This window comes from Hylobates moloch, unplaced genomic scaffold (assembly GCF_009828535.3).
Source record: "Hylobates moloch isolate HMO894 unplaced genomic scaffold, HMol_V3 SCAFFOLD_6, whole genome shotgun sequence".
Classification (NCBI taxonomy): domain Eukaryota; kingdom Metazoa; phylum Chordata; class Mammalia; order Primates; family Hylobatidae; genus Hylobates; species Hylobates moloch.
In genome coordinates this window covers 121,025,721-121,049,468 of record NW_026652281.1, presented here as the reverse complement: position 1 = coordinate 121,049,468, position 23,748 = coordinate 121,025,721, and positions in this window count along the sequence as shown.

Below are 23,748 nucleotides of genomic sequence, written 5' to 3'. Positions count from 1 at the left end.
CCCTGATAAAACCATCAGATCTCATGAGACGCATTCACTACCACGAGAACAGTATGGGGGAAACTTCCCCCATGATTCAAATTATCTCCTACCAGGTCCCTCCCACAACTGGGAATTTTGGGAATTCAATTCAAGATGAGATTTGGGTGGGGACACAGAGCCAAATCATATCAGTCTTTTAAAAATCCCCTTATGAAAAAGGCTAATGTCTTAATCATGGCCTAGAAGTCATCCAAGGTCATATCCCTGATCTCTTTTTTACTTCTATCATACTTGCTTTCTTTTGTTCTTTCTTTTCTTGTAAAGCGGCATTCCTTCTCTGGCATTTAACTTTGCATATTCCTGGATGCTACTTTCCCTTCCTTTCTGACTCGTTAAACCCCACTCATCTCGGAGATTAAGCCTCCTTTGCTCAGGGAAGATGGATGTCATGAATGCCCCAAACAAGCTGAATCTGCCCAACCTACCCTCCCATAACATCATGGCTTCACCTTTATATAATTCATCTCATTCATAACTATTTTTTGGCAATCTTCTCCTTAGATTGTATTATCTCAAATGTCACAGCAACGGTATGTGCTCTTAAATGCATATCCTAGCACCTGGCACACAGTAGGCACTTGGCAAATATTTGCAAATTAGCAAAATGAAAATGAAAATAGAAGTTTAACTTGGCTAGTTTAGAATCTGTATAATAAGATAACCATATTGAATCACTGATTCAATAGCAACAAGTATTTCCTGAATATTTCTTCTATTTGTCAGGCACTGTGTAAGATCTCCCCTCAAAAAAAAAAAAAAAAAAAAAAAAATTATAGTAGCTTTTCCCAAAAAATTTACCTAGGTAAAATGCTTGCTAGTGATGACCAAGGTAACAGTACATAACTTTTGTAAATTCAATGTGTAGGTACACAGTAATATTAGTGATGAGATGAATGATTATTTTTTATACTTTTCTTCCTCTTAGTTGGTTTCACTCTGACTATGGTTTATATGGAGATTTAGGATGTTGGGTTCTCACACTTCTCTACTTGAGGTCAGATAGTCTCTCCATTATAAGGAGTAATTGGCCCTTAAGTGGCTTTATTGTCATCCAGCCTAAGATGCTGTTTCCAGCCAGCTCAGCAGTTCTGCTTTCCCCTAGGAAGTATAGCTGTGAAACACGGAAGAGAATGAAAAAACTCCTCTTCTCTCACATGGTACATGAGCCCCTGGCCTGTCTGCCACTTCCCTCTCAGAATAAAGGAGAATGGGTGATTTAAGGCGGGGTAGACTGAGATCAGGCTTTGAGTTGCTTCCTGAAGCCAAGCACCTTCCCAGGGAAGGGAGAGGACAGTTTTCCTTCCTGGTCAACCAGGTATATGGTACCATTGACAGAGGCATTGGAAAAACTTTGGGACATCTGTTCTGCTGGACTAGCACTTGCTTGAGGTCCTACTTCTAAAGAGTTATTTCTTAAGCTTATACCCCATGTTAAATTTTGTTTTTCACTTTGGGAGGCTGAGGCAGGCAGATCACAAGGTCAGGAGATAGAGACCATCCTGGCCGACATGGTGAAACCCCGTCTCTACTAAAAATACAAAAAATTAGCTGGGCATGGTGGCACACACCAGTAGTCCCAGCTACTTGGGAGGCTGAGGCAGGAGAATCGCTTGAACCCAGGAGGCGGAGGTTGCAGTGAGCCAAGATTGCACCATTGTGCTCCAGCCTGGCAACACAGTGAGACTCTGTCTCAAAAAAAAAAAAAAAAAAAAAAAATCTACTTTTTTCTGAGCAGGTTAACACTTAACATCTACACATGAATTGGTTTTTCAGGTTGATTTCTAACTACAGACTAGGTGGATGTGAGGCCAGAATAAGACCATAGTTGAGATGTTTTGAATAGAAGGACAGTATGGAGGGAAATATGTCACAGTAAGCATATATGAGATGTCTACAGTGGAGAGGGGAGGGCAGGAAGGATGGGATGGGGCCTGGGCAGTTCCTGGCAGCATGGTATGATAAAAGGAGTGCTGGGCTTGAAGTCAGACAGACCTGGCATAGTCCTGGCTTTGCCACTGGCCAGCTGGGTGACCTTTGGCACTTTGTAGCCCTGAACTTAATTTTCTCCTCCATTAAATGAGAAGAATATTTCTTACTTGAAAGGATAATAGTGAGACTCAAATCAGAGAATATGAATAGTGTTTGTAAAGGGTAGCACAGTAGGCCCTGGAGCCAGACTGCCTGGATCTAAACTGTAGCTCTGCCACTCACCAGCAGCATGTCCTTGAGTAAGGCAAGACATTTCTTCATCACTGAAATGGGGATAGTAAGTATATGCACCTTGAAAGACTGTGAGATTTAAACAAATTAATATGTATAAAGCTCTTAAAATAATCCTGAAAGGCTGTGAATGTCCAGCTCAATAAAATTGAGGAGGGATGATGAAGATAACGATGATGTCAGTGGTAGTGATGATCAGCATCTGCAGCAGCAGCAGGAGGCTTCCTACAGATGGGAGGGGTAGGGGAAGAGAGCTGGCCTGGGAGCCAGCAGCCTGGGCTAACCCTAGCTTGGCCATCCCAGCTTCGTGTCCCTGTGCTCTGGTTTCTCTAGCTATAAGATACCAGTTTGGGACTAGATGACTTCTAAATACCTTCTAGCTCAGACAGTAGGTGATTCTGGGACCAGACGTGTAAGGGATTTCAGAGAAACAAACATTGAGAAAATAAAAACAAAACCACCCCCTATCCACTGCAAGAATTAACTCTCAGCTCCACTGAGGTGAATAAACATTTACTGAGTATGTACTATGCACCAGGCACCATGTAACATAAAGGAGGCATTCTCTGCAGAGCAGACTGCAAGCTGCCCTTTCACATAGAGTAGAATCCTCACAGAGCCATCTCTGTCCTTGTGATGACCGTGTGGTCACATCTGAAGTTGTGGTGGTATGACAGAATCATCAAGTACATGGCAAAATAAATTAGTTCCATGGCCTTAAACATGTTAAAAACCTCAGCTAACTCATCTGTGAATACCACCTCTTTCTTGGAGCTTCTTTGGAAATTTTGGGAGATAAGGTATGTTTCACAGGAGCTACAATTTTTAAATTATTAAGTTTTCCCTTTCATCCATTCAGGGTCCAAGATTCTCTCCTTGGTTGGACCGAGATAGCCTTCTAGGGGTAATAATGGTAAGGGGGTATGGGCTGGGGAAGGCAAATGTTAGTATTTGTTTCAGAAAAAAATACAAAAAAAGAGAATGGGTAGTGATATTCAACCTCTGACCTTCAAAATGAAACTATTTAGAAAAATTTGACCTGTTTCCTAAATGTTGCTTGAACAACTACCTAAGGGACTGTTTAAATTATTAGATGGATTGAACTAAGTTCTAAATGGAATTAGAACAAAATTGATTATTTTTTGTTTTTAACTAAAGTACTTGACCTTGGAGGGAAGATCAGATAACTTATAAACAAACTGAATAATCCATATTTGCTCTGCACATCTGAGTTGAAAGCTGAATGAAAATTTTGCCTAGCATAGTTATTGGAACATAGTAAATAGTTACAATTAAGATTTTTTTGGCAGTCTAAATTTATAATAATTAGGAGTATACAAAGGAGAAATGATACATGTCAAAAAGCTGTTTATATTTAACTTTTTCTGGTAAGAAATGAAGAAAGGAAATCACATTAGGCTGAGAGCTTATTGGGGGCAGGAGGTATGCCTTACTTATCTCTCTATCTCCATCACCCAACAGAGTCCTTAGAACAGCTGCATTCAATAAATGAATACATTAATGAATTACTCCATATCAAGGTCAACTTGTGGAGAAGCAGAGTTATCAAATTACACAGCTTACCAGCGATGATATTTTGTGGTTATAATAAAAACTCTCAATTCCTAGAGGGTGGTCTTAAATTCATAAACTAGTTATGTAATCTTGGCCAAATTATTTATGTACTCTACATCAGTTTATTCAATTTACAAAGTAGAATACATTATCTGCCAACCTTATAGATTTGTTGTGAGAAATAAATAAGAACAGGGTATGTTAAAGCAAGAAGAATGCTAGAAATACAAAATGTTATTTATTCCCAAGAAGTCTGAAAATGAATAAGTCATGTGGAACACTGAGGCTTGGCTGCTGTTTCATTCCTGGGAGGACAAAAGCATTTTAAGATTATTTTATTATTCTTTCCTGCCTATGATTTAGATAAAGTACAGTCTTTTTTTTTTTTTTTTGAGACAGAGTCTCACTCTGTTGCCCAGGCTGGAGTGCAGTGGCATGATCTTGGCTCACTGCAAACTCTCCCTCCCAGGTTCACACCATTCTCCTGCCTCAGCCTCCCAAGTAGCTGGGACTACAGGCGTCCGCCACCACATCCTGCTAATTTTTTTTTTTTTTTTAAGTAGAGACGGGATTTCACCATGTTAGCCAGGATGGCCTCGATCTCCTCACCTCGTGATCTGCCCGCCTCAGCCTCCCAAAGTGCTAGGATTACAGGCGTGAGCCACTGCGCCTGGCCACAAGTACAGTCTTGTAGACACACCTGTTTTCATTTTTATTTTTAATGAAATTGAGTGATTAATCCCCCAGAGAGTCCATGAAGTTAGCTAAAGTATGATTTAAAATCATTTCTCTCATTTTTAATCAAGAATTTATTCTTATTAAAAATTTCTGGCCTCCACTGGCTTCAAGACCAGAATGAAATGAATGTTATTACTTTACGACAGAGCCAAGTTTCTATTCTTGAAACTCCAGTGAAAAGTAGATGAGGCAATTTGAACACCGTCCAACGCATATATGGGCTAACCTGGAACTAACCAATTCAAGCTTCCTCTGACAGCCATGTAGCCTCTGCCTTCTCTATGTCTGTGGCTTCAAAACACACAATTCCTTTGCCTAGGAACAAGAACAGGCAACAACAGAATTCAAAAGTCAGAAAAATTTACTATGAAGCACAGTAAATCTATAGAAGATCTTTAAAAAGTCACCCTAAAATTAACAGCATCATTGTTTATGAATTGTTGATATGAACCCACTCTTACTATGCAGCCATGTCAACTTCTTCCTTAAGTCAATGCTTCTCCTAATCAACATTCTCTACAGGCCTCTCTTAAGCCAATAGCTCTCAACTGATCTACTTCACATACTGGGGATGTGAAATATCTCACAGGGATGCCACCAAATTTTGCTGTGTGGATTCTGGGATGAAGGGATGTGCTTCCTAGAACTCATTTTTTTTTTTTTTTTCTCTTTTGGGCTTCGTTTGGAGAACCTCTTGTGTCTTCCATCTCAGTTCCCGTGGTTTGAGTGGGTCCAATTTCAATCTAGATACACAAGTCGGCATGACACCTAGGCCTAAACTAAGCAGCCTTTCTTTTTCTTTGGCTTAGGGAATGGGCACATGAGCCTTGTGGATTGGGTTAGGACTGGGCATATGACCCAACTTGGGCCAATAAAATCTAGATGCTTCTTCAAACTGTTGGGAGTACAAGAGAGAAGATATCTCCTTTTTTCTACATTTGAATCTAGGAGGATTTAAGCCTGCAGCTGATGTGTCACTATGTAGGGTTTGGAATTAAAGCTAGCACAGGATGTGAGGAGGGAGGGAACAGAACCAAGAGTACAAAGAGACTGTGATGATGCCCTTCCAGCCTCTGGATCTAGTCATGCCTTAAGCCACCAGATTTCCCTGATACATCAGCTAAGGATATTTTTTCTTAATTGAATCAATTTGAGGATTGGGTTTCCTATCTATTGTGAGGGACTTTTCTATTTTAGCATTGTAAGTCTTACATCCCAAGAAACTCCTCATTTCTGGGAAAACTGGGACAGCTGGCCATTCTATCCATTGTCAATAAAAAGGCACCACCCAATGCAAAATGTATATATTTCCTTACCGTTGAGGATAAATGACATTACAGTATTGATAAAATGTTGAACTAAGTGCCTCATTTGACATGAGACAGGATTTGACACAACTGATGTGAAAAATAAGAGGGTGGAACACAGTCAGGACATGAAAGAAAGATGTCCTCTACACAGGAACCTTACCCCTGAGTATGGAAAATGATGGGATCAAGGAAGACAAGAGTTCTAATCAATAAATAAGAGCTTAAGTATTGACCAAAGAATAATGTTAGTCCTGTAAATGTTCTCATACACTAGTAGACTTTTTTTCTGTACAATTTCATTCTAATTACTGATAACTTATTTTAGTGTTGTTTTGAATATTTTCTTTTCTTTTTCTTTCTTTTTTTTTTTTTACGAGACAGTCTTCCTCTGTCACCCAGGCTGGAGTGCAGTGGTGTTGATCTCAGCTCACTGCCACCTCTGCCTCCCGGGATCAAGTTATTCTCCTGCTTCAAACTCCTCAGTAGCTGGGATTACAGGGGTGTACAACCATGCCTGGCTAATTGTTGTGTTTTCAGTGGAAATGGGTTTTCACCATGTTGGCCAAGCTGGTCTCGAACTCCTGACCTCAAGTGATCCACCTGCCTCAGCCTCCCAAAGTGCTGGGATTATAGGATTGAGCCACCGCAGCCTACTGTTTTGAATATTTTCATTAAGCCATTAAAAATTCTAGACTGTTGTGATATGCCCATAGTCTTAGCTATTCTGGAGGCTGAGGCAGGAGCATCACTTGAGCCCAGGAGTTGGAGGCTGCAGTGAGTGATGATCACACCACTGCACTCCAGCCTGGGCAACAGAGCAAGATCCTGTCAAAAAAAAAAAAAAGATTCTGGTTTTCAAATGTATGCTGTGACAATTAAAGGATAAGAATAATTAGTTTGACCCTTAATGTTTTCTCCCTTGAAGTTTCTGTACAGAGCTTACTTTCCCCTCCAAATTTTAAGATCCTCAAGGGCACATTGAAGGTTTGCTTATCTTATATCCTCCTTCCACATCAAATGTACCCATTGACATGGGTGGCAGTAAAATATTTTTGAAACAAATTAATCTGAACCATCTTAGGGCATAGAAATCTTACTTACAGAATTGAAGGATTTAAAAGCACTTCACTGAAAATGAATTCTTTTCAGTCATTAAATCCTTGGGATGTTTTAGGTGGCTGGACTGTATTTGCAAAGCTTTGAGTTATCCACTATGAACTGGAAAAGCTGCCGATAATTTTTTAGTATTTGGTTCTTAGTACACTGGGAGATTTGTGTCTGCAACAAAGAAGCATTTTAGAAGTGGTAGATTTGTTTGATGCTAGTGGGGGTGAGAAGTGTTAGGAAAAGAAATTATAATGAGATTTCTTTTTTTGGAGAGAGGAAAAATAAAGAAGGCTAGAAAGCCAGAGAGGAAGAGAGAAATATGTCACTCTATAAAAAGTCAAAGATCTCTCTTTCTATTTTTATCAGGGCCAGTGGATGATTCCAAAGCTGAAATTCAGACCATAACTCTATGACTAGAAGGTCATTTTATTTTTCACCTTTACTGGAATTTGAGTCAAAAACAAAGAAATATTAAGTTTGACTTAAGCGATATTTGGACTTAAGAGTTCTCAGAGTAGTATGCCTACCCACAGAACTCATGATTTAAAGTATTTATATTGAAAAATTATATGTGCGTAAGATAATATATATCCATTCATATAAATTTATTCCTATAAATGCATGCATATGTACTTAGGAAATTTTTTTTAATGCCTACAGATGGCCAGGTGCAGTGTCTCACACCTGTAATCTCAGCACTTTGGTAGGCTGAGGGTGGAGGATCACCTGAGGTCAGGAGTTTGAGACCAACCTGGCCAACATGGCAAAACCCTGTCTCTACTAAAGACACAAAAATTAGCCGGGTGTGGTGGCACATGCCTGTAGTCCCAGCTACTCAGGAGGATGGGGCAGGAGAATCACTTGAACCCAGGAGGAAGAAGTTGCAGTGAACTCAGATCACACCACTGCACTCCAGCCTGGGTGACAGAGTGAGACTCCATCTTTAAAAAAAAAAAAAACAAAAATAAATGCCTATAGATAATGGTATTTCAGAGGTTAACAAAATGCAAATTCCATGAACATGATTCAGTAATACTGTGTTTCTATATGATTCCAGCAACTCATTCAAAGACCCTTAAGACTTATAGTCAAATAATTATGTATCTTGGGATTTTAGGTCATATTAGAGTTTAGCATCAGTTCACACAGAGGGCTCTGCCTTCTTAAAAATGGATGACCTCAAGTTTCTCTTGTGCAAGCAAGGCTAATTGTTTCTCCCTGTCTACAATCCATTTTTGTGGAACAGGTCTTTGCCTCCTTTCTGAGAGCTGGCTTCATACCTAAGAATGACACTATGATAGACTAATAAGTTCATGAGTCCTGGGCTCAAATCCTGGTTCTGCTGTTATCAACTCCATTACTTTAATTTCTTTATCTTATGGTTGCTCATTTTACAAATGAGATTAAAGCTAGTAACTATTTAGGGGTTGTTATGAATTAATAAGTATTTGTGCTTAGAACAGTACTGCCATGCAATAAGTATTAGCTCCTACTAATATGGCCCCAACACTGTCCCTTTTAACCACAGATGACTAGACCAGGAGTGGCTACCTACCAAGAATATGGAACTAGGGTATATCAGTATATCAGAGTCAATTATTGGAGAGCTCTAGAACTGAAATCACTTATAAAAGTCAGAACAGAGGTCACCATGTTTGAGTCATGGGCATGGATAAGCAATCAGAAAAAGCTTAGTTTTGAGGGAACTAAATAGGTGTAAGATGTTGTGCAAAACACTTTACATGTATTTTACATGTATTACCTCATTTAATCTTCACAGCAACACCATGAAGTAGATATTATTATTAGGCACCATCTTACAGAAGAGAAAATTGAGGCACAGAATGGTTAGGATTCAAACCTAAGAAGTGTAATTCCAGAGACCATACTCATTCATACCCACTCTATATACTGCTATTGAGTAAGTAAGTATACGAGTGAGAAAGAGGAATGGAAAGAGGAATGTAGAGAAAGGAGATCTTGTGTTTGCCTGAATACATGTCTCATAAGGCTCATTTCCTACTCATGGGTTCAATGATATACTTCTTTAACTTTTCAAGAAATTTTCTCCTTCTGCTCTATTTAGTTTGAATGGTTTACTGCTATTTTTTGATTCATGACTAAGACTTCCTTATGTTTAGTGGCAAACTGTCTAAAATGACCAAGAAAACACCATACTTATTCTCACAATGAACTGCAACTTACGGTTTTTGAGGCACATATAGACCTGACCGACATGAAAGGCTAGAGAAAGCGTTCACACACCCAACAACGATTTGAAAGTCTGGTTCAGGATCTATCCAGCCACAGGAAGAACAAGAGCCACAGGTAATTGTTGTACATGGGATGAAATAGTTTCCTCCACTTTAGGACTAAGGTTTATTGAAGAACAGATGGCACCAGGATGCGGTTGCTGCATCTCAATGTCATCTCAGGTAATTTGCATTCTAGATTTTTGGCTTCTCAAAAAAATATTTCTCAGTGTCAGCTTTCACAGTTAGAGTGAATAGGTAGTTTGAATTGGGCAGAAAATATTTTAAATTAAGAAATCAGACATCTCCATGGTAATCCAAGTCACCAAAATAGGTCAGAGCTAGACTACGTTTCAAAAGACAAAATCACTGGAAGTTAGAGGAAGAGGAGAGAGGTGGCCTTGATGTTCTGAAAATAAAGTAAGTAAGAAGGAAAGGCAGGAAGGAGGGAAGGAGGGAAAGAGGGAGGGATGGAAGGAAGGAAGGAAGGAAGGAAGGGAGAGAGGGAGGGAGGGAAGGAGGGAAGGGAAGGAAAGGAGGGAGGGAATGGAGAGAATGAAGGAAAGGAAGGGAAGGAAGGAAAGGCGGGAAGGTGGGAAGGTGGGAGGGAGTGAGGCAGAAGGAAGGCAGGCAGAAAGGCAGGAATGCAGGCAGGCAGGAAGGAAGGAATGAAGGAGCCTATGTTTTTTCATATGAAAATGAAAATGTGATATACTGAAAGCTTGAAAATCTTGAAAATATTATATCCAGTACCCTGACTACTTCTCAGTGGTGACATGTGTCATTTGAAGAAATGTCAGAAGGGAAGAGGAGAAAATTACATTTGGCCAATTATATGTGGTAACCATCGGAAGGAAAACACTGACATAAAAGTTTGCTAAGTCCACAGTTTCCTCTGGTTGTCCCATTTCTTCGCTTCATTTCTTTAGCTATATCTAAGCTTTGCTCAAGTCCTGAATGCACTGAAAAGAGCCAAATTCCAGACCTGCTGGCAATGAACTGTGCTTCATTCCTCATGTATGAACTCAGCGTTGGGATGAATCTCTCCCAGTGGAAAGAAACAGGCAAAGAAACGTGGAAATTTGTACAGTTCGGTTATTGTACAGATTGAGGAAGGTGGACTCATTGCATTTGGAAGAAAAGATGGATTTTCCTCCTTTGGCAGTATTTTAAAAAAGGTAAAATTTATGACCACAATAAATGTCAAGCTAATTAACTACTACAAAGCACCACTTTTCTTTATGTATCTAATCCCTTTTATGAACAAAACTAATTGGAAGAACGGTAAAGACGCTATAAAAATTCAGAGACTTTTAAGCCAGGAGTGATTGTTATCTGCCAGGCTGTGAGCCAGCATTTTTGGTTTCCTGCCTGCCGGATTTCTTTGTGTTCCACCTTCATTCCCCAATTTTTCAACCTTGCAGCTCACTCTGCCCATTATTCTCTCCACTAAATGTTTTGCCTTTCACATACTGGATTAATGCTGCATTTGGGTTAGGAATCAGGAGAGAGAAGACAGGATTGAGGGGAGGGTGGGGTGTGTGGGAGGTGCATGGAAGAGAAAATGGGGTTATAGGCTGGGAAAAGGGCCTAACAGACTGACTTCATGAGCCTGTGACCTAAGCAGTCATCTAGGGCCCTGAGCTTAGAAGGGACCCACCCTTGGCTTTATGCTTTGCTGCCATCATCTTGAAATTCTCAAACATTTTGAACAATACTCCTCACATTTGCATTTTGTATTGGCCTCCACAAATTATGTAGCTGATCCTGAGAGCCACAGGAAAGGAAGCCCAAAGGGAGACAGAGTCCAAAGGTCTCCTAGGAGATTATGAAGTACATGCAAGCTCCAGGTCATCAACTCACCAGGGCCGAATTCCTACCAGCAGAAAAGGGAGGACAAGGAGCAAGAAAGGAATGTGCTCAGGTTCTGATTGCCCCAGCCTGGAAAGCTTCTACCCTTCCTTTCCTCCTCCATTCAATACACCAACACCTTACAGTCATACCCAAAATTAAATTCCTTTGGCTTCACATTTTGCCTGCTCTTAGGAAATATATGCATGACATGATTAGTCATAGTAGTCATTTATGTTTAGTCAATCAAGGAAGAAATATTTATCCTGTATATCCTACATTAAGTCATTCTTCCAGGCACTGTGGATATGATGATGAGTAAGGCATGCAGAAGCCTTGTGTTCAAGGGCATTACATTCTAGTGGGGAGACAGGAAATATAACTCATAAATAAGTAAATAAAAACTATAATATGTGGTAATGATATATGCTATATAAAAATGAAGAGGTAGGTAGAAACTGAGCAGGCTGCTTTAGCTAGGGTGGCCTGGAGCTGCCCCTCTGGGGAGATGGCTCATGACTTGACAGCTGAGTGAATAGATGGCAAGTCTGCAAAGATCTGGAGAATGAATGCTCCAAGAAGAGATCTACTAATAGTTATTTTTGTATTTGAGAGACAAAGAGATGGCCAATTTGACTGAAAGCTAGTGGATATTGAGGAGAATAAAGAAACATGAGACCAAAAAGTCAGCAGGGGTCAGATCTTCTTGCAGTCCAGAGGCAGAATTTAGATTTTATTGAAAAATAACAGGAAACATTCGAAAATTTTATCTCTGGGGAGTGGCATGATCTAATTTACATTTTTGAAAGAAAACTCTGTCTCCTGTGTAGAGGATGGACTGCAGGGAGTGTACAGCAAGAATGGAGGCAGGGGAATGATTCAGAGCCCATAGAAGTGACCCAAGGGAGGGAGCTTGTCACTTCAACAAGAGAGGTAGCAATACAGATAGGAAAAAGTGGTGGGATCCAGGATAAATTCTGCAGAAGGGTTCAGAATAGATTCTGATGGACTTATGTGATATCCATTAGAATCTATCCTGAACCCTCTTTTGCTACAGCAAAAGAGGAAACGTGAGTGGCTTTTACATGATTAGCCTGAGTAGCTGGTAGACTGCAACCCCATCACTGATGATAGAAAGGTTGCATAGAAGATTTTTTTCTGTGTTGGAGATGAGAGTGGAAAGCAAGAATTCTTTTTCAGTCCCTTTACCTTTGAGGGTACTATTAGCCATCTCGGTGGAGATGTTGGGTAGGCAGCTAGATGTGTGAGTCTGGTCAAAAAAAAAAGAGGTCTATCCAGGAGATATGGGAGAATTACTAATGTACAGGTGTGTTCTGAAGCCATGAGATGGTATGAGAATCCTCTTAAGGAGAGAATGTAAGCAAAGATGAAAAGAGGGCTAAAGAGAGAGCCATGCACACTCCAAGATTTCAGGTCTAGTTTGTCAGTAGGGGAAAAACCAGGGAGGATGTCACAGAACCAGAGATGAAATGTTTTTAAAATGGACAATAATTGGGTGTAGATATCTAATGAGACTTCAAGATAGAACAGGAAAACCAGCCATTGGATTTGGCAAGATGGAAGTAATTAATAACCTTGGGAGGGACCATTTATGTACAATGGGGTTGGAAGTGAGAAGAAAAAAATGCTCAGTCTGAGTGGATGGCAAAGAATGAGAAGTACAGATGGGAGTGCACACAGTAAGTATGGACGCATTTTTGTATTTTTTTTAGGAGGAGGGGAGGAGAGAAAAGAAAAATATAGTAGTAGGTAGAAAACACCAGGACCAAAAAGGCTTCATTTTAAAAAATCTTTTAAAAAATATTATTTTAAGGCATATTTGTACAGAGATGCAACTCATTTCATAGAGGGAGAAGTTGATAGTGCAGTTGAACTAGGTATAATTGAAATTCTCTTAATCAATTTCCACTTAACTTGAGACTAGATTAACTGCTCTTCTCCATTTCTTTTGTAGAGCATATTGATGATTCCCATGGCTGGTATTCCACACTCTGAAATGCTATGCACTCTATGTTTACCAGCTTGATCTGTGAAAGGGACAAAGATGCAATTGTGTCCCTCCCCAAACCTGCTAGTGCCTGTGTTATAGGCTGAATTATATTCTCCCCCAAATTCATATATTGAAGCCCTAAGCCCCAAGCCCCAATGTGACTGTCTTTGGAGACAGGACTTTTAAGGAGATAATTAAGGTAAAATTAGATCACAAGGGTGGGGCTTAAGCCAATAGGATAGTGTTCTTATAAGAAGAGGAAGAGACATGGAGGGTGCACACAGAGAGAAATGACCACATGACACCACAGTGAGAAGATGGCCATCTGCCACCACAGAGAGGCCCTAGGAGAAATCGAACCTACCAACCCCTTGATCTTGGACTTTCCACCACCAGAACTGTGAGAAATAAATTTCTGTTGTTTAAGCCACCCATTTGTGGTATTGTATTACAGCAGCCCTAGCAGATTAATACAGTCTGTACTAATACAGTCTATTGTAATTGTGTCATTTAATAAAATATTACATACAATGAAGAAATCATGTTCAAAAGAGTTCTTCTTAATGAAAACTTAGCTCAATGCTTTGGGAAGACTTGTTCTTTTAAGAAATTGCTTTTAAAAATTGCCATTCCAGATGATCATTAAAAAGTCAGGAAACAACAGATGCTGGCAAGGATGTGGAGAAACAGGAATGCCTTTACACTGTTGGTGGAAGTATAAATTAGTTCAACCATTGCGGAAGACAGTATGGCAATTCCTCAAGGATCTAGAACCAGAAATACCATCTGACCCAGCAATCCTGTTCCTGGGTATATACCCAAAGGATTATAAATCATTCTACTATAAAGATACATGCACACGTATGTTTATTGCAGCACTACTTACAATAGCAAAGACTTGGAACCAACCCAAATGCCCATCAGTGACAGACTGGATAAAGAAAATGTGGCACATATGCACCATGGAATACTATGCAGCCATAAAAAAGAATGAGTTCATGTCCTTTGCAGGGACGCGGATGAAGCTGGAAACTATCATCCTCAGCAAACTAACACAGGAACAGAAAACTAAACACCACATGTTCTCGCTCATAAGTGGGAGTTGAACAATGAGAACTCATGGACACAGGCAGGGGAACATCACACACCGGGGCCTGTCAGGGGGTGGGGGGAAAAGGAGGGGAGAGCATTAGGACAAATACCTAATGTATGTGGGGCTTAAAACCTAGATGACGGGTTGATAGGTGCAGCAAACCACCATGGCACATGTATACATATGTAACAAACCTGCACGTTATGCACTTGTATCCTAGAACTTAAAGTAAAAAAAAAAAAAAATTTAAATTGAATTAAAAATAAAATAAAAAATAAATTGCCATTCCATTGTTATGGGCAAGACAACTATAAAAGATTTTTTTAATTTATAAAAATCTAGGACTCTACCCTCAGATTATCTTTAAGCTTCCTCTGCTTTAAAGAAATTAAACTAAAATTCAGAGATGAAACAATATATCAAAAGACAAACCAAAACTCTAATCTTTGTCCTGTAAAAGATTGGCAAATGAATGAATATGTATAATATATGCTAATTAAACTATTTTAATGACACCAGGTGGGGTGGAGCAGCTCATACCTGTAATCCCAGCAGTTTCGGAGGCTGATGCAGGTAGATCACTTGAGCCCAGGAGTTCGAGACCAGCTTGGGCAACATGGCAAAACTCAGTCTTTACAAAAAATAGAAAAAATTAGCTAGACATGGTGGCGTGTGCCTGTAGTCCCAGTAACTGGGGAGGCTGAGTGGGGAGGATCACTTGAGCCCAGGAGTTTGAGGCTGCAGTGAGCCATGATCATGCCACTGCACTCAAGCCTGAGTGTCAGAGTAAGACCCTGTCTCAAAAAAATAAAAAAAGAAAATAGTTTAATGATACTCAATTTTAATTTTTTGAATCAACTGTAGTTTCCAGCTGTGTCAGATAAGAAGTCATTTGCTGCAAAGTACATGAGAAGGTGAGATGGGATGGGATTTAATGCCCAAGGGGAAGTGTTATCTTCGATAGAGGCGTGAACATTGCTTCCATTTTCACAGGTTGGAATGCAGAGTGTAAGTTGGCAGAATTGGTAGTGGGAAGATGAGACTGTTCTGATCCTATTGCTTCTTTTTCCCCTAGGAAGTCTGAGAGGGAGGAAGGTGTGGTAAAGAGTTGAGAAAAAGGGAATGTGTAAAACAGCTGTCTTGGAGAGTGGAAAAGTTAACTTACTAGGGAAATGTATACCATGGTCTTGCCATATTGAGTGCCTATCTGAGATTTGTGATCATAAATGTGAAGTGAGTCCAGTTAACATGGTTACCTAATTTTCTACTGTAAAATTTATCCTCACAGGAGCCAATATACATTTATAGGTTATTTGGGTGCGATTGTGGTCGGGATTTTCTAGGCAAGTAGGTTATGAGGAGAGTGGGGCACAGAAGTGAAGATATTTTAAAGGAGATTATTCTGATGATGCATCATGGGACTTGGGCTGGGTAAAGCTGAATAGTAGGACATACTATAAAAATAACAATAGTTGTACGGGGAGAGAGAACTCAATGGGACAAAGTACTGTTGGAGGAGTATGAGCATGGAGGGACTGGATGGCTGGCCGGCAAGTTCAAAGTTTTAAATAAAGATTTTAGAAGTGGTACTGTTTCTGCTAATAGAAACATCTGGAAGTGGCTGTGTGGATGGGTAGCTGAGGTGAAGTGGAGAAGTGATCATTTAACCTAATGAACTGAGAAGCCAAAATGTCAGATGGGTCATCATATGGATGCTGAAGTCATCAGTCATGATAACAGAGAAGTTATGGAGAAGGAGAGACACATCACGTGTGCAGGACACTGGTGACTGGTGGAGAGAGTGACAAGAAGTTAAGGAGCTCACAGGAGGAGTCTGAATGTTTTGGTGCCATGACTTTTCAATACTGAGACGAGGTCTTGATTTGGCAAGTGAGAGGGGCACATGAGAGCCCTAAAGACCTCAGCAGAGTGAGAGTGCCCCTTAGGATTGTGGGTCAAGTCAGAAGGCAGGAAGGAGAGGGGAGAGGTCACAGAAAACAAACTTGTCTACATTTCAATGGATTTCTGTGGACCAGCAGACGTACAGTTTAATCAGTGTGTGTGTGTGTGTGTGTGTGTGTGTGCGCGTGTGCATGCAAGCACGCAAAGGTATTTCTACAGATAGCAGAACACATAAGATGAAACTCAATAGTTCACTAGATAGCAAGAGCTCATTCAAAAATCCCATCCCCAGAACTTCTGCCTCAAAGCAATGGTATAGTTCCCCGAAGATGGTAAAAATGGACGATAACAGCCATCCTCAGATGCTGGAATCTGAACATTGGAGGGTTTCTGAGTCTGAGCCCAGCTTGTGGCCTTCATCTGCAAAGAATTTTCTTTGCGGTCAGCATCTCTGCATGGTGCCAAGAGGCATCCGTGTCAACCCACATTCATGAAATAAGAAAAAAACGTGGTGATCTGAAAGCAAGATGTGGTCACTTCTTGGGAGCCTTCAACCAGAAAATAAGAGCCCAGTAAAAATTCTTAAGTAAGCAGAGGGACAGGGCCTCTGTGTTACACTTAGTGTGAAATGCTTCCAGCACAAAGGACAATTCCGAGAAGCATATACTTCCAAATACACAAAGAAAAGTTGGGGTAGAGGCTTTCTAGACTCTGGGAAAGTTAGCCAAAATTCACTTTGGAGACGCTGCTTAAAGGTTCAATTAGGAACAATTTGGATAATATCGTTTCTATTATCACCAAGCTTGGCTCTTATCAATTCTGTTCAAACTGTTAGATATCACCTTGTCAGTCAAGGGCAGAAGTAAAGTACCAGCCCAACTTTTCTTAGGAAAATAACCCACAAGATTGTTATGTCTACTATATTTGGGAATGGGTGTTTGGGGTGTGCTTCTCTACTGCTAATCACTTCAGTTCATTTATCAAAGGAGCACTCAAACTAGGTGACATGTAGACAAAACAACTGGTTAATTTCACTTTTTGCTCCACATTTGTGGCAGGCCAAGGAGAAGTTCAGTTGTTTGGGTTGCTTGAAAATATATCATCAACATATAAGTTCCCAATATTCATTCCCATATATTAGATGAATGGTTGAGCTAGAAGATCTTTTACATCCTACTTAGCTCCGAAATTCTAGGATTCTGATTTATTGCAACCCTATGGCGTAAATTTGCACGTTTTTGCAAATGGAGGGGGAGGCAAAGTTAGGCTAGTAAATATGACTTTAAATTGAGAATAAGTAAAGCATTTGGATTGTCTCAGTTGAGTGGAGAAGACAGATCCAAGATCATAGGGTTATTGTGGTCATTAAATGAGATGCTGTATGCGGAAACTGAGGCCTAGAAAGAATTTGTGACTCTGTTGATAGGGAGCTGAAGCAGAACTCAAATCCAGATTTGCTGGGACCAAGGCCTATGTCTGAGTCAGGTTTTCATCTCTAATCAACAGAATCCACTCTAACTAATTTATTAAATAGAAAAAAATATGTATTTATTTAAGATTGTTGGGTAATTTATGGGCATAGAGACTACACAAACAGGAGAAAAAGTCCCCATTAAGCTTTTGACCACTGTAGTGGACACTTCACTGTTCTAATTGTCAGGCACATTCTTAGTCACCTGTTTTGCTGACAGGCCTTACCTAGACCCTCCCACTCTGCTGTGCCTGGAAGCTGGCTTCCTCTGTTATAGCTGCCTCACTGGAAGGAATTTCTCTCTGTGGCTGCTTCTTTGTGTCACTAGCTTCCAATCCAAGGCTCACATAGGAGCATCTGATTGACCAAGCCTAGGTCACTTGCCTGTGGTCCTACTGTAAGAGATGTTTAGAAAGTGAATTTCCAGTGTCTATCTTTGAGAAATGCAGATTCAGAAGGTGAGAAACTCTTAAAACACAGGCAGAGTGTTCAGAGGGTGCTGGAATTCCCCAAATAATGACAAATATCTTCTAAATATAGTGCTTCACGTGCATAGAACTGACAAATTACAAATAACTTTCATGTTATTTTCACTGGATTATTTGAAGGGGAAAAATCTACAGTGAAAAAGATAGTAGTCCTCATTTTCCCAGAAGAAGAAACCATTTTTCAGAAGTGGAAGCTCCATGTAGATTAAGGACCAGACATAAGCTTTTCCACCTAATGAGGGCAGAGCTGTTTTTAAGCCCCCTGGGTCAAAGGTTCTTGACTGATCATCATGGGCCTTCTCCTCACTTAGTAAGGATGGCATTAGCTATTGATCATTTACAAAGAGTGTTTTTTTTTCTATTTTAATACTATTCACCATTATTAAATAAAATTTATAAAATTCAGAAAAATTTGGGAGTAAAACAAAAATTCACCTGAAATTACCACTGAGAAATAACTACTGCTAATACATATTTTTATCATATAAATTGGGATCAAATTATATGAAATGTCTATCTTAACATGTTACCAGGGAACTTTCCGCATGTCATTGAAAGTATTCCAAAACATAATTTAAATGACTATATAATAATTTCACTATATATAACAATAATTTATTAACTATATATTTTATATCTAAATCTATATGGTATTTCTCACTGGAGTTTTGCTATTACAAATCACAGTGATAAATACCATTTTTATATAAGTTGTATCTATGTATATGTAACTGACATCGTATATATGTGTAAATACATATATACACACATACATATATGTGTATATATGTATGTGTGTATATATGAGGTACATATACATATAAACACACACATATATATATGTATATATAAAATTGACTATTTTCTTAATCTGGAATCTTAGAAATGCAATTCCTAGGTGTCAAATACTACAAACCGATTTGCTGTGTGTAGTTGTTTTCCCTGAAACTTCAGCAACACTAGGTCAGCTTAATTTTAGTTTTTTTTTTGTAAATGACTTGCTTTTGTTTTTTTTTTGTTTATTTTTGCCTAAGTGTTTTTGTTGGATTTTTTCTTTACCTGAGTAACTAAAATGGTGACTGATATTATCTACATGTGTCCTTCTTTTCATGATTCTAAGGTGGTGGTTAGAAGCATTGGTCTGAAGCCAAACTACTTAGCAATGAGTTCTAGCTCTGCTATTTGCTTCTTTGACCTTAGGCAAATTACCTAAACTTTCCATGAGTCAATTTCCTTATCTGTAAAGTGAAGATCATAATTTTCTAAGGTTATGAGTGTTAATCAATAAAATATTTAGACAAATGCCCACATAGTAAATGCCCAATAACTCTTTCTTATTACTATTACCCATTATTTTCTAATATGTTGATCCATTCTTCTCTCACCTATGACGTTTTTCCTTTACCCAAAATTTTTTACCCTCATGCACAGCTCCAATTGTTTTGGCTTGCTCCTTGAGAATTTCTGTAACTCCTCCTTCTCCCTATATACCACCTTCTCTTTCATCCTTTTATCTCTTTATATTTTTCTCTTGTATCCTCATGGAGTATTTCCAAGAGAGTTCTTCACCCTAGTGATTCAACTCCTATACTGAACAGACAAGCCTTTTCTTCTGTCTCCAGTAAAAATTTTGATTACCTTATTATAATTTTAGTCTCCTGGCAACTCTTAATTATATTATCCAGCTTCCTTTTCGTCTCGGCTCGCTATCTTTTTACTTCATCCTGTTTTCATCTTGGTTTATTCTCTTGATAACTTTCTGCTCCTGTTTCATTAACACCATACCCTCTAGCATCCTATTAATGATGTCACATAATATTCTAAAATTTTTTTCTAAGTTCTACATAAAATCTTTTTCAGAAATCTGTTCTTCCAAAACTTTAGGATTATTTTTGCTTTCTATTGTTCCGTAGTATTTTTTCATGGTCCCTTTGGTGGGTTTTAGGTCCTCTATACTCATCCTCTAAGCAAAAAGATATCTTTGGGAACCTGGTATATGTCCATAAACAGGTTGTATAGATCTCTCTTGTCTATCATCATCTTTTGAATGATGATCAAATTCCCTTCTAAATTCTTCTGGTGGTTGTTTCTAATTTGCAGCTCAGTTCGCAGTGTCAAACAGCCATGTGTATAGTGTGGCTCTGTTATATGGGATTAACATCCTCTCCCAAATGCACTGCCCAATTTTTGATATTCTAAACTAATGCATTATTTGGAAAACCATAGTTCCTAGCATGCATTGTTCCCAGGGTTTTCCTACCTTTGTGGGAGCCATATTTCCCACGATGCAATGTGACGGTCAGTCCCAACCATCCCTTTCCAGTTTTATTCAAATGAATATAGAGATGTGGGGGCAAAGAGGATCTTCAAAAATAGTCATGCATTAAAAGCTCACCAGTTTTCTATTTAGTGAAGATTCTGGGTCTTTGAACCATACGATAGGCAGTGATGGAATGACATCTTTTTTTCCACCATCTATCCATAGTTGAGAAACCTGCTTTAAGAGGTAAAGTGTGGATATGGATTTTCTTAATTGAGTTTCCTAAAGCAGCTCTATTGATCTTGGATACAGCGGTAAATGATCCTAGATTCCTGCATGGGGTTTACTTCAATATTAGTTTTCACTGTGGCTAGTTTTCATCTTTTTCTGTCTTCTTAGGTACCATTGAAGTAGGGAGTCAGGAAAGTTGCATGAGGAACTAAAGGTCATATACTTTTTATAAGTGAAAATCTCATCTGTTTATCTTTTAATAGGTCAATACAAAATATACTTTTTAAAAAATGATAACTTGCTTTAGTCTCCTCTAGCTCTTGGAGTTACCTTTTTGCTGCCACATTATCACATTTTGCTCCATCTCCTGTTTTTCTCTGTATCAACTCTTGGACATGAGACAATGAGTTCCTTGAGAGTAGCAAACATTCCTGGGTCATCCACACATCCACTGGCCTGCCTTGCAGAGAACAAAGTTCTGAAAATCTCTGAATGAGCAATGACAAGGGAGCACAGAGAGGCTCTTTATGGATCACCTTGTGATAGCAGAAGGAAAGGTTAGGTTTCTGCTCCCCTTAGAGTCATTCTGAAGGGGTTTAAAAGCCATTTGATCTCATGCAATTGCGGAAATATGTATGGGTTCCCACTGTCTGCAAGGTACTTGGGATTTCAAGATAACTAAGCCTTGTCTGCTGCATTCTCCAATACAGATATAAAACAGCCCATGCATAAGCAGCTCTGATAGAGAGCAGACAATGGTGATGCTTTATTGGCAATTCAAATAAAGCACAGAATGCGAATGAACTGGATTACTTTTATTAGCTAACCCAACAAACATTGATTGAGAATCAACTCCAAAGCAATGTAAACATAAAACATTCACCTAATTATGAGATGTAGACCACCTCAAAAGGAACCAAAAACCCACATAGGCTGAGTACCCCTTCTCCAAAATGCTTGGGACCAGAAGTGTTTCAGATTTTCTATTTTTTTGAATTTTGGAATATTTGGAGATATATATATATATATATATAAAATGAGCCATCTTGGGGATGGGACCAAAGTCTAAATACTACATTTATTTATATTTCATATACATTTTATACACATAGCTGAAGGTAATTTTGTACAATATTTTTCATAGTTTTGTGGATAAAACAAAGTTTGTATTGTGTGGAATTTTTCACTTATGGCATCATGTTGGTGCTCAAAATATTTGAGATTTTGGCGCATTTTGGATTTTGAAATTTCAAATTAAGGGTGTTTAACTTGTCGTTTATTTGTCTAAATAATGGAGAGCAGCACACACATTCCTTTGTAGATACCAACTGCTGGGAAACCTCTAACCCTGGATCCTCAACACATCAGTAGGCAGTTCAGGAATTAGGTGTCAGCCTAACTATATCTCACGCATTTGATGTTCTCTTCCTGATTTCCACTCAGTTAAGAAAATTTCCTTTCTTTTCTTAGCAATGGTGTTATTCATTACAGGAGAAATTAAAGTGTCACCTAGGACATCTGTATTTGTATGCTACTGGAAATAGCCTGTGTTTTCTGAAGCCGATGTTAGTTACAACTAAAGTTTCGTTGCTGGAAATAGCTTTGCTTATTTTCTGATGCTACATTTGACTTGCTTAACATTTAATTTTTGATATTTATTTCCTTCCGATGAAAAGATGAAAGAGTTTTCAATATTGGGGAAACAAGACTTGCAAATAATATTAAAAGTTTTTAATCATACTGCATGTTTGTAAGGGAAGCAGAAAGTGGATGCCTATTTTAAATATCAGTAAACAAAGACAAAAGCGGAAAAGTACAGATCACAAGTGAGTCAGTAAATTAGGGAAAGTAAGCATCGTGTCTTTGATTTCATACTTTCAGCTGCATTACCTGATTTTCCACCTGTGTTATAGGTACCATGCACTTTCTAAAAAGCAAGGATGCAAAATATTCTATTGGTGACACTAACAGTTAACTAGATTGACCTCTTACAATTTGCCAAGGACTGTGCTAAGTGCTTTTATGTACATTATCTCATTTAATCCATACAAAAATGCTGTAAAATAGATGTCATTTCCATTTTACTGGTGAATAAATGAAAGTTGAAGATAGATGGTTATTGTCCAAGGTAACGTAACTACTATGTGGTAGAGTGAGTGGGATTAGAATCCAATTATGTCTGACTTTGGAGCCCATGCTCAGTCTAAACCACCATGTGTGCTGCCATGAGACCATCAAGGCTAAACCTTTCAGTTTATTTTTGCCAAATCTGTGACCCAGAGCAACTGTGGTTCACTCTATGTCTCACAAATGGTTGGCAAGACAGCAGAAGCTAAAAATGCAAATTTCTCGATTTCCAGGCCATGATTCTATTTGCTAAGAAGAAACAGGAGCATTTTTTTTTTTTTGTCATAGACAAGTGCTCCAATCAGCACTGTTTTACTGACTGTCAGAGTAGAAGCACAGCATGTCTAGCATTTTTACAAAAGATATGTAATGTCTATGTAATTAAGAAAGTTGCTTCCAAACTTTGTCACCTATCAAGTTGAAAAAGACTGGCAGTTGGCTGGGCGTGGTGGCTCATGCCTGTAATCCCAGCACTTTGGGAGGCTGAGGCGGGTGGATCAGGAGGTCAGGAAATCAAGACCATCCTGGCTAACATGGTGAAACCCCCGTCTCTACTAAAAATACAAAAAATTAGCTAGGCGTAGTGCAGGTGCCTGTAGTCCCAGCTACTTGGGAGGCTGAGACAGGAGAATGGCATGAACCTAGGAGGCAGAGTTTGTAGTGAGCCAAGATCACACCACTGCACTCCAGCCTGGGCGACAGAGCCAGAGAAAGAAAGAAGGAAAGAAGGAAAGAAAGGAAGGAAGGAAGGAAGGAAGGGAGGGAGGGAGGGAGGAAGGAAGGAAGGAAACTGGCAGTTAAAAAAAGTGTAACCTGAAGTCTACTTGCCACAACCTAAGTAAGTTTTCTTACGCTTAGTCTGACGTAAGAAATTTCTGAATATCAGTGGGAGTGGGTCTACCAATCTCCCAATCAGAATATACATCCCTGAAAACTCTGTGTGGTAAAAAGTGCTTGGGGTTGAAGTTCTATTCTTCCTTTTTCTCTCTGGGTGAGCTTGCTTAAGTAATTTCACTTCTCTAATTCTCAGTTTTCTCACCGTAGAATAGATACAGTTATAACATTTATAG